Below are 12245 nucleotides of genomic sequence, written 5' to 3' on the forward strand. Positions count from 1 at the left end.
CAAATTACAGCTAGACAACGGACCTTAGGGAGGTTTCTCCCACCACAGGGCTAAACAGTAATGACAGCTTAAAGTGACCTCAATTACTTGAAAGCCAATGTCCAAAGCCTACAGAACCAAAACGCACCCCAGCACAGAGAACACAACTCCGACCAGAGCTGCAGCACAACTCGAAAGGAACCTGCTTGACATGGACACTGGGACTAAGGGAAAATCTGTCTCTTACCCAGGCCCTCTGGGTTCGGAGAAGACACAGCATGGCTCTGCAGCAGCTACCAAAGTTACACTTGGCAACATTAGGTGCTCCAAATTGGAAACATTCCCACCACCACAACCCTAACCACAGCAGCTGCAAACAGGCAGCAGAGAGACGCTCGAAACATACAAATGCACCCCACAAAGTCACGGGACAGCACCCAAAGGCAACGAAAGGGAACAGCAGCAAAGGCCAAACTGAGCAAAGCAGCAAATAATGACAAGACAAAGGCAGTACAAAGCCATACGATATTACAACCCTACTTGACAGGGGTGCCAGCTGCACTACAGAGAGAGACAGAATGATGCTTCAAATTATTACAGGGAACGTTTGTAATACCATCAAACCTGACCCCACTCAGGTTGGCAAATCACAGTGGTGGCATTAAACACAGGAGATAGTACAACACTGCCAAACTACTGCAAGGCAAACACGTACACAATGGCACAGAGCATTAGAGCCACCTTGATGCAAGCCCTGAGCTCCTCTAACAGACAATCCCTCTGCAGGTAAACTGTCTTCCTAACTGTCCCAGGCTGTAACTTGATACTCATTTCCCACTATATGTCTCCTTCACTTCGCTGCTGTCCAAACACGGTTGTAACCACAGCCTCTCAACCGGATACATGACATGAAGCTCGTCTCCTCAGTCCCTGTCGGTCCCAGGGACATCGGGGCTATAGGAAACCCCCAGCGCAAAAGCAACGAAAAAGGAAGCACTTACTTACCCCTTGCAGGAGCCACGGACCGCAGAAACGCGCACGCCGGGAAATCCCCCGTGCCTTTTGTCAGCCACGCTTACATCCAGCTGAGAGCGGCTGACGGCCGCGAGAAACGCCTCCCCGCGGGAATAAAGTGCGGCCCCGGAAGCAGCGCCGGGAGGCTGCAGGAGAAGACGGAGCCCGCGGAGAAGCCCGAGGTCACCGGCGGGCACGCACGGGGTTTCTCCACCTCGGCCAGACAAAGCTGCAGCAGCGCCGGGAGCGGCGACAGCCGCCGCCACGAGAACACCAGCTGCGGAGCCGGAGCCGACGCGAGCCGGTAGGAGAGCGGGGGAGGGAACCGGCTGCGGAGCCGCTGGAAAAGCCGGAAAGGCCGCTGGTGAAGGAACCGGCTGTTGCTCGCGTTTCTGTACTGACAGCATACAAGAGTACCGTTTCTCCTCCTGCACAGACTCTAATTTTTCAAATGCAGGTCTTCTCTCTCCTGCTGGGTGACATCAGTGGTTCCTGGGTGAATCCATGCAAGGTCAGGACCCAGTCATGACAGGCCATTCTGCACACACCTGCTACCATTGAATGTTAATCAACCGTTCTGATTCATCAGGGACCCAAGTTACCTGGCACAGGTACACAGACTCATATGTCAAGACTCATTCTAGCATTGTCTCTCTCCCCATCACATCTCCCAATGATATACAGTACAAGCAACACAGGCCAAACCCAGAAAAAAATGTTTCATATCGGGATTGAAAAATTCTTATATTTCCAAACACATTTCTCCTTTATGCTTACTAATTTCTATTGCTGTATAAGCTTGTCCATTAATACACCACTAATGGACAACCTATAACTGTCTCTCGTTCAATATCCAAGTTGCTAGCAAAAAGTGGTACCTCTGTATGCCCTATAGCTAAAAGTATATCTATCTCTGTCTAGGTCAGACATGGTTGCAGAAGGGGAGGGAACGCATATTTGCTTTCCAGAAATATTACTTTTAACAAACCATAGGTCTTGCTACATGTGACTCAGAAATGACTCCAGGTCCACTTAAGGGTGACACCAAGTGCTATGGAACAGAACAAGTCCACAACCAACTCCACAACCACTTACACTTCCACCAAGTGCCACGGTTAGGGAACTGATTTAGAAATGATTCCAGGGCCAGTTACAATTATGCCGAGTGCTGGGGGAACAAAACAGGGCCTCAAATACACCCGGGTCCAGTAAGGAGGAACAACAAGTACCAAGATTAGGGAACAAATTCAGACCTGAATCCAGGCCTACTTAGAGTGACACCGACAGCTAGGCCGACGCCACAATTCTACAAATGAAGCCAGACCCAGTTACTATTACACCAAGCGATGCCCTGATGGAGTGGATTCGATAAAGGATCCAGACCCACTTACAGTTAGACCAAATGCTACAGCTAGCAAACAGCTCCACAAAGGACTCCAAGACCACTTAGGGTTAGGCCAAGTACAAGACTTAAGGAACAGATTCAGACTGGCATCCACATCCAATTAGGGTTACACCAACTGCTACAGTTAGGGAACATATTAAGAAATGAATCCAGGCCCAGGTAGGGCTGCGCCCAGTGCTACGCAGAGACAACAAGGCCGTAAAAGAATCCAAACCCAGGTAAGCTTAGCCCGAGTGCTAGGGTTGCGGAACAGACTCATAAATGAATCTGGCCCCATGTAGGGTTAGACCGAGTGCTAGGCGGCCGGAACAGGTAGACCAATGAATCCAAGGCCACTTATCGTAAGGCCAAGTGCTAGGTGAACAGCAAGGGTCCACAAATCAATTCCAGCACCACACAGGCTTACACCAAGTGCTTGGGTTAGGAAACGCATTCAAAAATGATTCCACACCCAGGTACGTTGACACCTACTGCTACAGTGGGGAAAGAGATTCATAAATTAATCCAGGCTCAGTTAGATTTAGGCCGAATGCTACGCAGACACAACAGGCCCACAAATGAATCCTGGGCCATTTACGGTGACACCAGTTGCTAGGGTTACCGAACCTGTCAACAGACACATCTGGGTCCAGTTCGGGTTAGGCCAAGTGCTGAAGTTAGGGCAACGGGTTCAGAAACAAATCCAAATACAGTTACAGTTGCGCCAAATTTTAGGGTTAGGGGATGTATTACAAAATCAGTCCAGGCCCAGTTAGGGTTAGACCAAGTGCTAGGGTTATGAAATGGGTCCACAAGCCAATCCAGGCCCACTCTGTCTTAGACCAAGTACTAGGGTTAGGGAGTGGGTCCACAACCGAATCCAGGCCCACAGAGGGTTATGCCAAGTGGAACCGTTACATAATGGGTCCACAAACAAATCAAGGCCCAGTTAGGCGTAGGGCAAGTGCTAGGGGGACAGAACAGGTCCACAAATGTATCCAAGTCCAGTTATGGCTACACCCACTGGTAGGGTTACAAAACACATTCAGAAATGAGTCCAGGGCCAGTGAGGGCTGCACCGAGTGCTAGATTGACGGAAAGGCTACCAAAACAAATCCAGGGCCAATTAGGGTTAGGCCGAGTGCGAAGGTTCAGGAACAGATTCATAAATGAATCCAAATACAGGTATGATTACAACCAATTCTAGGGTTACAGAAATTATTCAGAAAGTCATCGGGGCCCAGTTAGGGTTAGGTCAAGTGCTAGGGTTAGGAAACAGATTCAGAAAAGAATCCAGGCCGTTAGACTTGGCCCACATGCTAGGGGAACAGAACTGGTCCGCTAATGTATCCAAGTCCAGTTATAGTTACACCGAGTGCTAAGGTTATGGAACACATTCAGAAATGCCTCCAGGGCCACTTTGGGTGACACCGAATGCTAAGCAGACAGAACAGGTGCACCCATGAACCCAAGGCCACTTAGGATTGGGCTAAGTGCTATCGTGAGGCACCTGATTCACAAAATAATCCGGGGCCACTTGGGCTTACACCAAGTGCTTTGCTTACCAAAAAAATCAGAAATGAATGCAGGCATAGTTAGGGTTAGGCCAAGTGCTAGGCAGACACAAGAGGTCCACAAATGATTCCAAGGCCAGTTAAGGTGACTACGAATGCTAGCGTTAGGGAACAGGTCCACAGACGAATCCGGGCCCAGTTAGAGTGCCGGGGTTAGGGAACAGATTACAAAATGAATCCACATATAGTTACGGTTACACTGTCTGCTAGGGTTAGGGAACGTTTTCAGAAATGCGTCCGGGCCCAGTTACGGTTAAGCCAAGTGCTACGGAGACAGAACGGGTCCACAAATGTATCCAGCTCCGCTTGCGGTTACACCGAGTGCTAGGGGTGGGGAACAGATGCAGAAATGCATGCCGGGCCGCTTAAGTTTACTCCACCTGCTAGTCAGATATCAGAGGTGCGCCCGTGAATCCGCGGCCACTTACACTTAGGCCAAGTGCTAAGGTTAGGGAACAGATTCAGACACGAATCCAGGGCCACTTAGGGTTGCGCTAAGTGCTAGGTTGACCGACCAAATCCACAAATGCATCCTGGGCCAAATACAGTTACACCAACTGCTAGGTGGACAGCAAGGGTCCACAAATAAATCAAGCTCCACATACAGTTACACCAAGTGGTTTGGTTAGGACACAAAATCACAAATGAATCCATGCCAAGGTAGCATTACACCAACTGCTAGGGTGGGGGAAGAGACCCAACACTTACTCCTGCCTCACTTAGGGTTAGGCCAAGTGCTAGGCACACAGAACAGGTCCACAAATGAATCCAGGGCCAGGTAGGATAACACCAAGTGCTAGGGTTACAGAACGGGTCCACAAACAAATCCAGGTGCAGTTCGGGTTACACCAAGTGCTAGGGTTGCAAAGCAGAATTAGAAATGAATCCAGACCCACTTAGCTTTACACCAACTGCTAGGGTGGGGGAACAGATTCAGAAATGAATCCAGGCTCAGTTAGGGTTAGGACAAGTGTTAGGCACACAGAACAGGTCCACAAATGAATCCAGGTCTGCTTACAGTTACACCGAGTGCTACGGTTAGAGAACAGGTCCACAAACAAATCCGGGTCCAGTTAGGGTAACGCCGAGTGCTACAGTCAGGGAACACATTTGGCGGGAATGAACTGACATACGGTTAGAGTTGCACCAAAATCTAGGGTTAGGGACCAGATTCCGAAATTATTCTGGGCCCGGTTAGAGTTATGGCCGGTGCTAGGGGCACCGACCGGGTCCACACATGTATCCGAGTCCAGTTAGGGTTTCACCACATGCTAGGGCTAGGGAACAGATCCCAAAATGAATCCAGGGCCAGTTAGGCTTATGGCGAGTGCTAGGGTTAGGGAACAGGTCCATAAACAAATCCCGGCCCATTTAGGATGACGCCAACTGCTCGCATTAGGGAACATATTCAGAAATGAATCCAGGCCCAGTTACAGTTAGGCCAAGTGCTAGGGTTAGGGACCAGATTCATTAATGAATCTGGATACAGGTAGGGTTCCACCAAATTCTAGGGTTAAGGAACATATTCAGAAGCTTACCCAGGGTTAGGGAACAGATTCAGAAAGAAATGCAGGCCCAGTTAGGATTGTGCCAAGTGCTAGGGGGACCGAATGGGTCCACAAAGGTTTGCAAGCCCAGTTACAGTTACACCAAGTGCAAAGCATAGGGGACACAGTCACAAATGCATCCAGGGCCACCTACAGTTCCACAAAGTGCTAGGCAGACAGCACAGGTGCACCAGTCCTTCCAGAGCCACTTACAGTTACGCCAACTGCTAGGGTGAGGGACCAGATGCACAAATAAATCCAGGGCCAGTTAGGGTTGCACCAAACGCTAGGTAGACAGCAGGGGTCCACATATGAATCGGGGTCCACGCACGGTTACACTGACTGCTTGGGTTAGAAAACAGATTCGGAAACAAATCCAGGCACAGTGAGCGTTACATCAACTGCTACGGTGTTAGAACACATTCCAGAATGAGTACAGGCTCACTTACCGTTGCACCGAGTGCTAGGGAGACAGAACAGGTCCACAAATGAATCCAGGGCCACTTAGGGTTACACCGAGTGCTACGGTTAGGAAACGGGTCCACAAACAAATCTGGGCCCAATTTAGGTTTAGGCCGAGTGCTAGGGGGACAGACCCGGTCCAAAACTGTATCCAACTCCAGTTAGGGTTACACCAAGTGCTAGGGTTAGGGAACAGGTTCAGAAATGCATCCAAGGCCACTTAGGGTTGCACCACATGCTAAGCAGACAGACCAGGTGCACCAATGAATCTGGGGCCAGTTACAGTGAGGGCGAGGTCTACGGTTAGAGAACAGATTCAGATACCAATCCAGAGCCACTTAGGGTTGCACTAAGTGCTAGGTGGACAGCAAGGGTCCACAAATGAATCCAGCCTCACGGACGGTTACACAAAGTGCTTGCCTTCGGACACAGGATCACAAATGAATGCAACCCACTTAGCATTACACCAACTGCTATCTTCGGGGAACAGATTCAGAAATGATTCCAGGCTCCGTTAGGGGTAGGCCAAGTGCTACACAGACAGAACAGGCCCACAAATGAATGCCGGGCCAGTGAGGGTTACACCAAGTGCTCGCGTTAGGGAACGGGTCCACAAACGAATCCGGGTGCAGTTGGGTTTATGCCAAGTGCTAGAGGGTCAGACCGGGGACACAAATGACTCCGGGCCCAGTTAGGGTTACACCACGTGCTAGGGTTAGGGCACAGATTCTGAAATAAATCTGAGGCCCGTTCAGGTTAACACCCACTCCTGGGTTCCACCACAGGTGCCGAAATTAATCCCAGGCCAGTTAGAGTTAGGCCTAGTGCTAGGGGTGACACAATGGGGCCACTACTGAATCCACAGACGCTTCGGGTTACACCAAGTTCTAGGGGGACAGCACAAGTCCACAAATGAATCTGGGTCCACTACGGAGGTATCCCAACGGTGACACCACAGAGTCCGAAATGAATCCAGGCCCACGTAGGGTTAGGCCGAGTGCTAGGATTACAGAACAAATTAAGAACTCCATCCAGGTCCAGGTAGGGGTAACGCTGTGGAAAAAAACAAGCATCACTCTGTTATTTAGTCCCAAAGTTGTCAGACACCCTTGTTCACAAGCCACTGCAGCAGAGGTAGTCAACATCACCGCAGAAAATCAAAGCACACCTTTTAGATGTTTCGATGTCATGTCAGTTGACAAACGATGTAAGAAGGATGAGCAGAGAACTAGTTGGAACCTCAAACCTGCAAACACAGGACACTTATGGGTTGCCCTACTAACCTCAGAGGTCTGGTCAGTCATTAGGGAAAATTCCACAAAGCACTTCCCTTCCATTAACAGTTTCAGTAGCAATGGCTAAGATTTCTGCCATGGATTTAGTCTCAACACCCTCAGTGTCATGTTGGAACTTCTTCCTAATATCTTTGCTAGCCTGACTTAGGAATACAAGTCTTAACACGGGCAAAGTGGCAGGTGTCTCGGGGTCCATGTTTCCATACTGACATCTAACTTTACAGAGCCTTTTAAAGTAGTCTGAAGGGTGTTCTTCTGGCCCCTGAACAGTAGCTGTCACTTTGGACCAGTCTGCAGTTGTGTCTCCTGCCTCCCCTTTTCTTTTTTTTAAGTCCTTTTTGGTATACGTATGGCATTCGGTCCCTCTTCCTGGTTCTCATTATAGTTTGGATCTTGCCTAGGTACGCCATTAGGCATGGAGTGGTTTGGATGCTGCTGATTGGCTAGAAATTGGTCAGTGTGGCGTAGTACTTGGATCTTCTCATCTGAGGTTCGTAGGCTTTTGAGAAGCTGCGTGACACCTGTCCAGGAGGGGCAATAAGTCATGCAAATGGTTTGAAGCGCCTTAGGACTACTTCAGGATCATCTGCGAGCCTGGGGGTTTTAGGGGAAGCAGAAGGCTAGAGGCAGGTACTCGTTGTTGGGTACAAATAACTATGGGAGTTGGATCACTGTTCAGGGAAGGTGATCCTGGAGGGGGATGCCTTGATTTATCTACAGGCTCATGACTTGGGTGCTCCCCGGAAGGCAGTCGGGGTGATGCCTTCTCATGATTTCCCGAGTTCCCTGCCGGCACAGGAATGAACGGATCAGGTGGGATAGGGGGTCTGGCCACGGGTTTATAATCATTATCTGATTATGACGGTGGTACAGAAGGTTTTGGCCATTGAAGGGGAGCTAACAAATTCAGGAGAAGGACAGGGGTCGGGGTGACTAAAGGTCTACTAAAAACAGTGTCTTATACAAGCCAGTAATTTTTTAGGTCAAGGCACAGGTCCTTCAGGATCTCTCTTACATGCTCACCACTGAACCACCACTTACCTGGAAAATTTCCATGGATGGGGAAAGGATAAAGCTGTCCACTGGGTCACCAGGTTCCAGTTGGGCCCCCTTGCTTCCAACTCTGCCTTTCTAGACAGCCTTGGGATGGCTAGACCCAACCGTAGTCTAAGAGCTGGTCAGCGACTCATCTTCATTCATTCAAAGGAACTTTGGCACTAAGGCACAGCACTCAACAATATATATGTAGTCCCAGTCTTGGTCAACAATACCAGGGAAAACATCCACACTATTCCCCAGCTTTCTCTATTCCTAACTCTAGACTTTTTCAGTACCCTTTTAATGTTAAGCTACGTTCCTACATACAAACAAAGGCTGCAGTGTGAAGATCGTTTCACAAGTGCAGAACACGTAAGCTTGAGCTGGTTTCCCGACCCACACAGACAGTCCTCCACCAATAACCCCTTTAGAGATTTCAAAAGGGCTCTTACCTTGATTTGGTGCCTGGGGAATCAGAGGGGAAGGGTCCACAAGGATCACAGTACTCACAGCCAGGCGTGGCCATCCACGCCTCACAGCACCAAGAATACAGGAGAAAACAAACGTCACTGCTCTTTAGTCACAAAGTCCTCAGAGACCTTTGTTTACAAGCAGCTGCAGGAGGGAAGCACTGAGCCTGTCCCCCACATACCATCAAAGCAAACCTTTTAAATGTGTCAATTGCAAGTCACATGACAGAAGATATAGCAAGTTGAACACAGAACTAGTTGGAACCGAGAAACCGCAAATGCGGCAAACTGCCCACATAGGAAAATTACGCGTAGACCTGTTGACAACATAGGTCTGCTCAGTGGCTAAGGAACATTCCACAAAACACTCCTGGCAAACATATTAAGGCCTGGAGTTGTCTTCTCCAACAGCACCAAGTCCTAGGGGGACAGCGCAAGTCCACCCATGAATCCAGGTCCACTTAGGGTTACGCTGTGTGCTACGGTTACGGAACAGGTCCGCAAATGGTTCCGTGTCCAGTTAGGCTTACGCCAAGTGCTAGGGTTGGGGAATGGATTCAGAAACAAAATCGGGTGCCGGTAAGGGTTACGCCAAGTGGTAGGGTTGCAGAACAGATTAAAAAATTAATCCAGCCCCAGTTGGGGTTGCGCCGAGTGCTAGTGGGGACAGAACGGGTCCGCAAACAAATCCGGGCCCAGTTACGGTTACGCAGACGTCTACCGTTAGGGAACATATTCAGAAATGAATGCAGGGCCGGTTAGGGTTACGCCGAGGGCTAGAGTTAGGGAACGGATTCACAACCGAATCCAAGTCCAGTTACGCTTACGCCGAGTGCGGGGGTTAGGGAACGGATTCAGAAATGAACCCGGGGCCGTGTAGAGTTACGCCAGGTGCTAGCAGGGACAATACATGTCAACGAATGAAGCCGGGTGCACTTACAGTTGCTCACAGTACTAGGGTTAGGAAACAGGTCCACAAACAAATTCAGTGCCAGATAACAGTAGGCCAACTCCTAGGGTTCGGGAACAGATTCAACCACAAATCCGGGTCCACTTAGCATTACCCCGAGTGCTAGGGTTAGGAAACGGATGCAGAAACAAATCCAGAGACGGTTCGGGTTGGCCCAGCTACGACAATCAGAGAACGGATTCAGAAATGAATCCAGGCCTTGTTACAGAGCTACAGTTACCTTTAAGTCCACTCGGTTACACCAAATGTGAGGGTTAGGGAACAGACGCAGACACACCTCCAGAGCCAGTGACAGTTACACCGAGAACTAGAGTTAGGGAACAAACGCATAAATGAATCCAGGGCTTGTTAGGGTTGCGCCAAGTCCGAGGGTTAGGGAACAGATCCAACAATGATTCCGGGGCTACTTAGGGTTAGGCCAAGTGCTACAGCCAGACAACAGATTCCGAAATTAATCCAAAGCCAGTTACAGCTAGGCCTACTGCTAGGGAGACAGAACACAGCCACCAATACATCCGGGGCCACTTAGGCTAAGGCCGAGTGCTAGGAGGACAGAACGGGTCCAGAAGCCACTCCGAGTCCATTTAGTGGTAGACCAAGTGCTAGGGTTCGGCAACATCTTCGCAAAAGAATCCAGAGCCCGTTAGGGTTACGCCGATGGCTAAGGTTAGGGATCAGAGTTATAAATGGCTCCGGCCCAGGTCACGGTTACGCCGAGTGCTAGGGTTAGTGAACAATTTCAGAAACAAATCAAGACCGACTTAGAGATACACCAAGTGTTAGGCAATGGATTCAAAAGTTAATCTGCACCCCATTAGAGTTAGGCCAAGTGGTAGGGTTAGGGAACGGATTCCAAAACGAATTCACAGCCACTTAGGGTTAGGCCACTTGCTAGGGTGAAGGGGACAGATTCAAAAATGATTTTCGGGCCACTGAGGCTTCAGCCAAGTGCTAGGGGTGGAGAACAGAGTCAGAAACAAACCCAAGTCCAGGTACCATTACAACAAGTGCCCCGCTTTGGGAACGCATTCCAAAACAAATCCTGGCCCAGCTATGGTTACACCGAGCGTTACAGTTTGGGAACGTATTCAGAAACGAATCCAGATCGAGCTAGGGCTCCACCAAATGCTAGGGTTAGGCAACAGATTCAGAAAGGACTTTGGAGCCAATTGCGGTTACACCAGTTGCTAGGGGTAGGGAACGTGTTCCGAGATGAATCCGTGCCCCGTTAGGGGTAGGGAAAGCGCTACGGTTAGGGACCAGGTCCGCAAATGACTCCGGGGCCAGGTAGGGTCAGGCTGAGTGCTAGGGTCCAGGGACAGATTCAGAAATGAAGTCAGGCCTAGGAAGCATGACGTCAAGTGCTGGGATTAGGACACAGATTCAGACATGAATTCGGGGCAGTTAGGGTTAGGCCAAGTGCTAGGGGCACAGAACGGGTCCACATATAAGTCCAGCGCCAGTTAGGGTTAGGCCGAGGGCTAGCGGGACAGAATAGGCCCGCAAACGAATCCAAGTCAAGGCCAAAGGCTAGCGTTAGGGAACAGATTTAGAAATGACTCCAAGTACAATGACGGTTACAGCAAATGCTACGGTTACAGCACAGATGCAGAAATGAGTCAGGGGCTACTTAGGGTGACGCTGAGTGCTAGGGTTAGGGAACAGACTCATAAACAATTCCAGGGTTTGTTAGGCTTGCGCCAAGGGCTAGGGTTAGGGAACAGATCCACAAATGCATCCAGGGCCAGTTAGGGTTAGGCCAAGTGCTAGGGGGACAGCACGGGTCCACGAGTGAATCTGTGTCCAGTTACTGTGAGGCGGAGGGCTAGGGTTAGGGAACATCTTCAGAGATGAGTCCCGGTCCAGTGAGGGGTACTGCAAGTGCTACGGTTAGGGAACTTAGTCACAAACAAATCCAGAGCCAGTTACGGTTACGACGAGCGGTACGGGTAGGGAACATATTCAAAAACAAATCCACGTCGAGTTAGGGTTACGACGAGCGGTACGGTTACGGGACGCATTCAGAAACAAATCCGAGGCCAGTTAGGGTCAGGCCAAGTGCTTGGGTTAGGGACCAGATTCTGAAGTGACTCCAGGAACAGCTACAGTGAGGCCAAGTGCGACTGGGACAGAACGGGTCCTGAAATGAATCACAGTCCAGGGAGGGTTAGGGGAACAGTTAGGGTTAGGGAACGTATCTCGAAACAACTGCCGATCCAGTTAGGATTAGGCTAAGTGCTAGGATCAGGGCTCTGACTCAGAAATGAATCCAGGCCCAGTATGGGTTGCACCGAGTGCTAGGGTGAGGGCACAGGTGCACAAACTAATCCGGAGCCATTTAGACTGACGCCAAGTGATAGGGTGAGGGAACAGAGTCAGAAATTAATCCAAGGCCAGCAAGGGGTAACGCTGTGGAAGAAACAAGCGTCGCTCTGTTATTTCATCACAACGTTGTCACACACCTTCGTGAACAAGCAGCTGCAGGAGGGAGGCACTGGGCCTGTCCATGGCA

The sequence above is a fragment of the Alligator mississippiensis genome, chromosome 15 (genome assembly GCF_030867095.1).
Source record: "Alligator mississippiensis isolate rAllMis1 chromosome 15, rAllMis1, whole genome shotgun sequence".
NCBI classification, from domain to species: domain Eukaryota; kingdom Metazoa; phylum Chordata; order Crocodylia; family Alligatoridae; genus Alligator; species Alligator mississippiensis.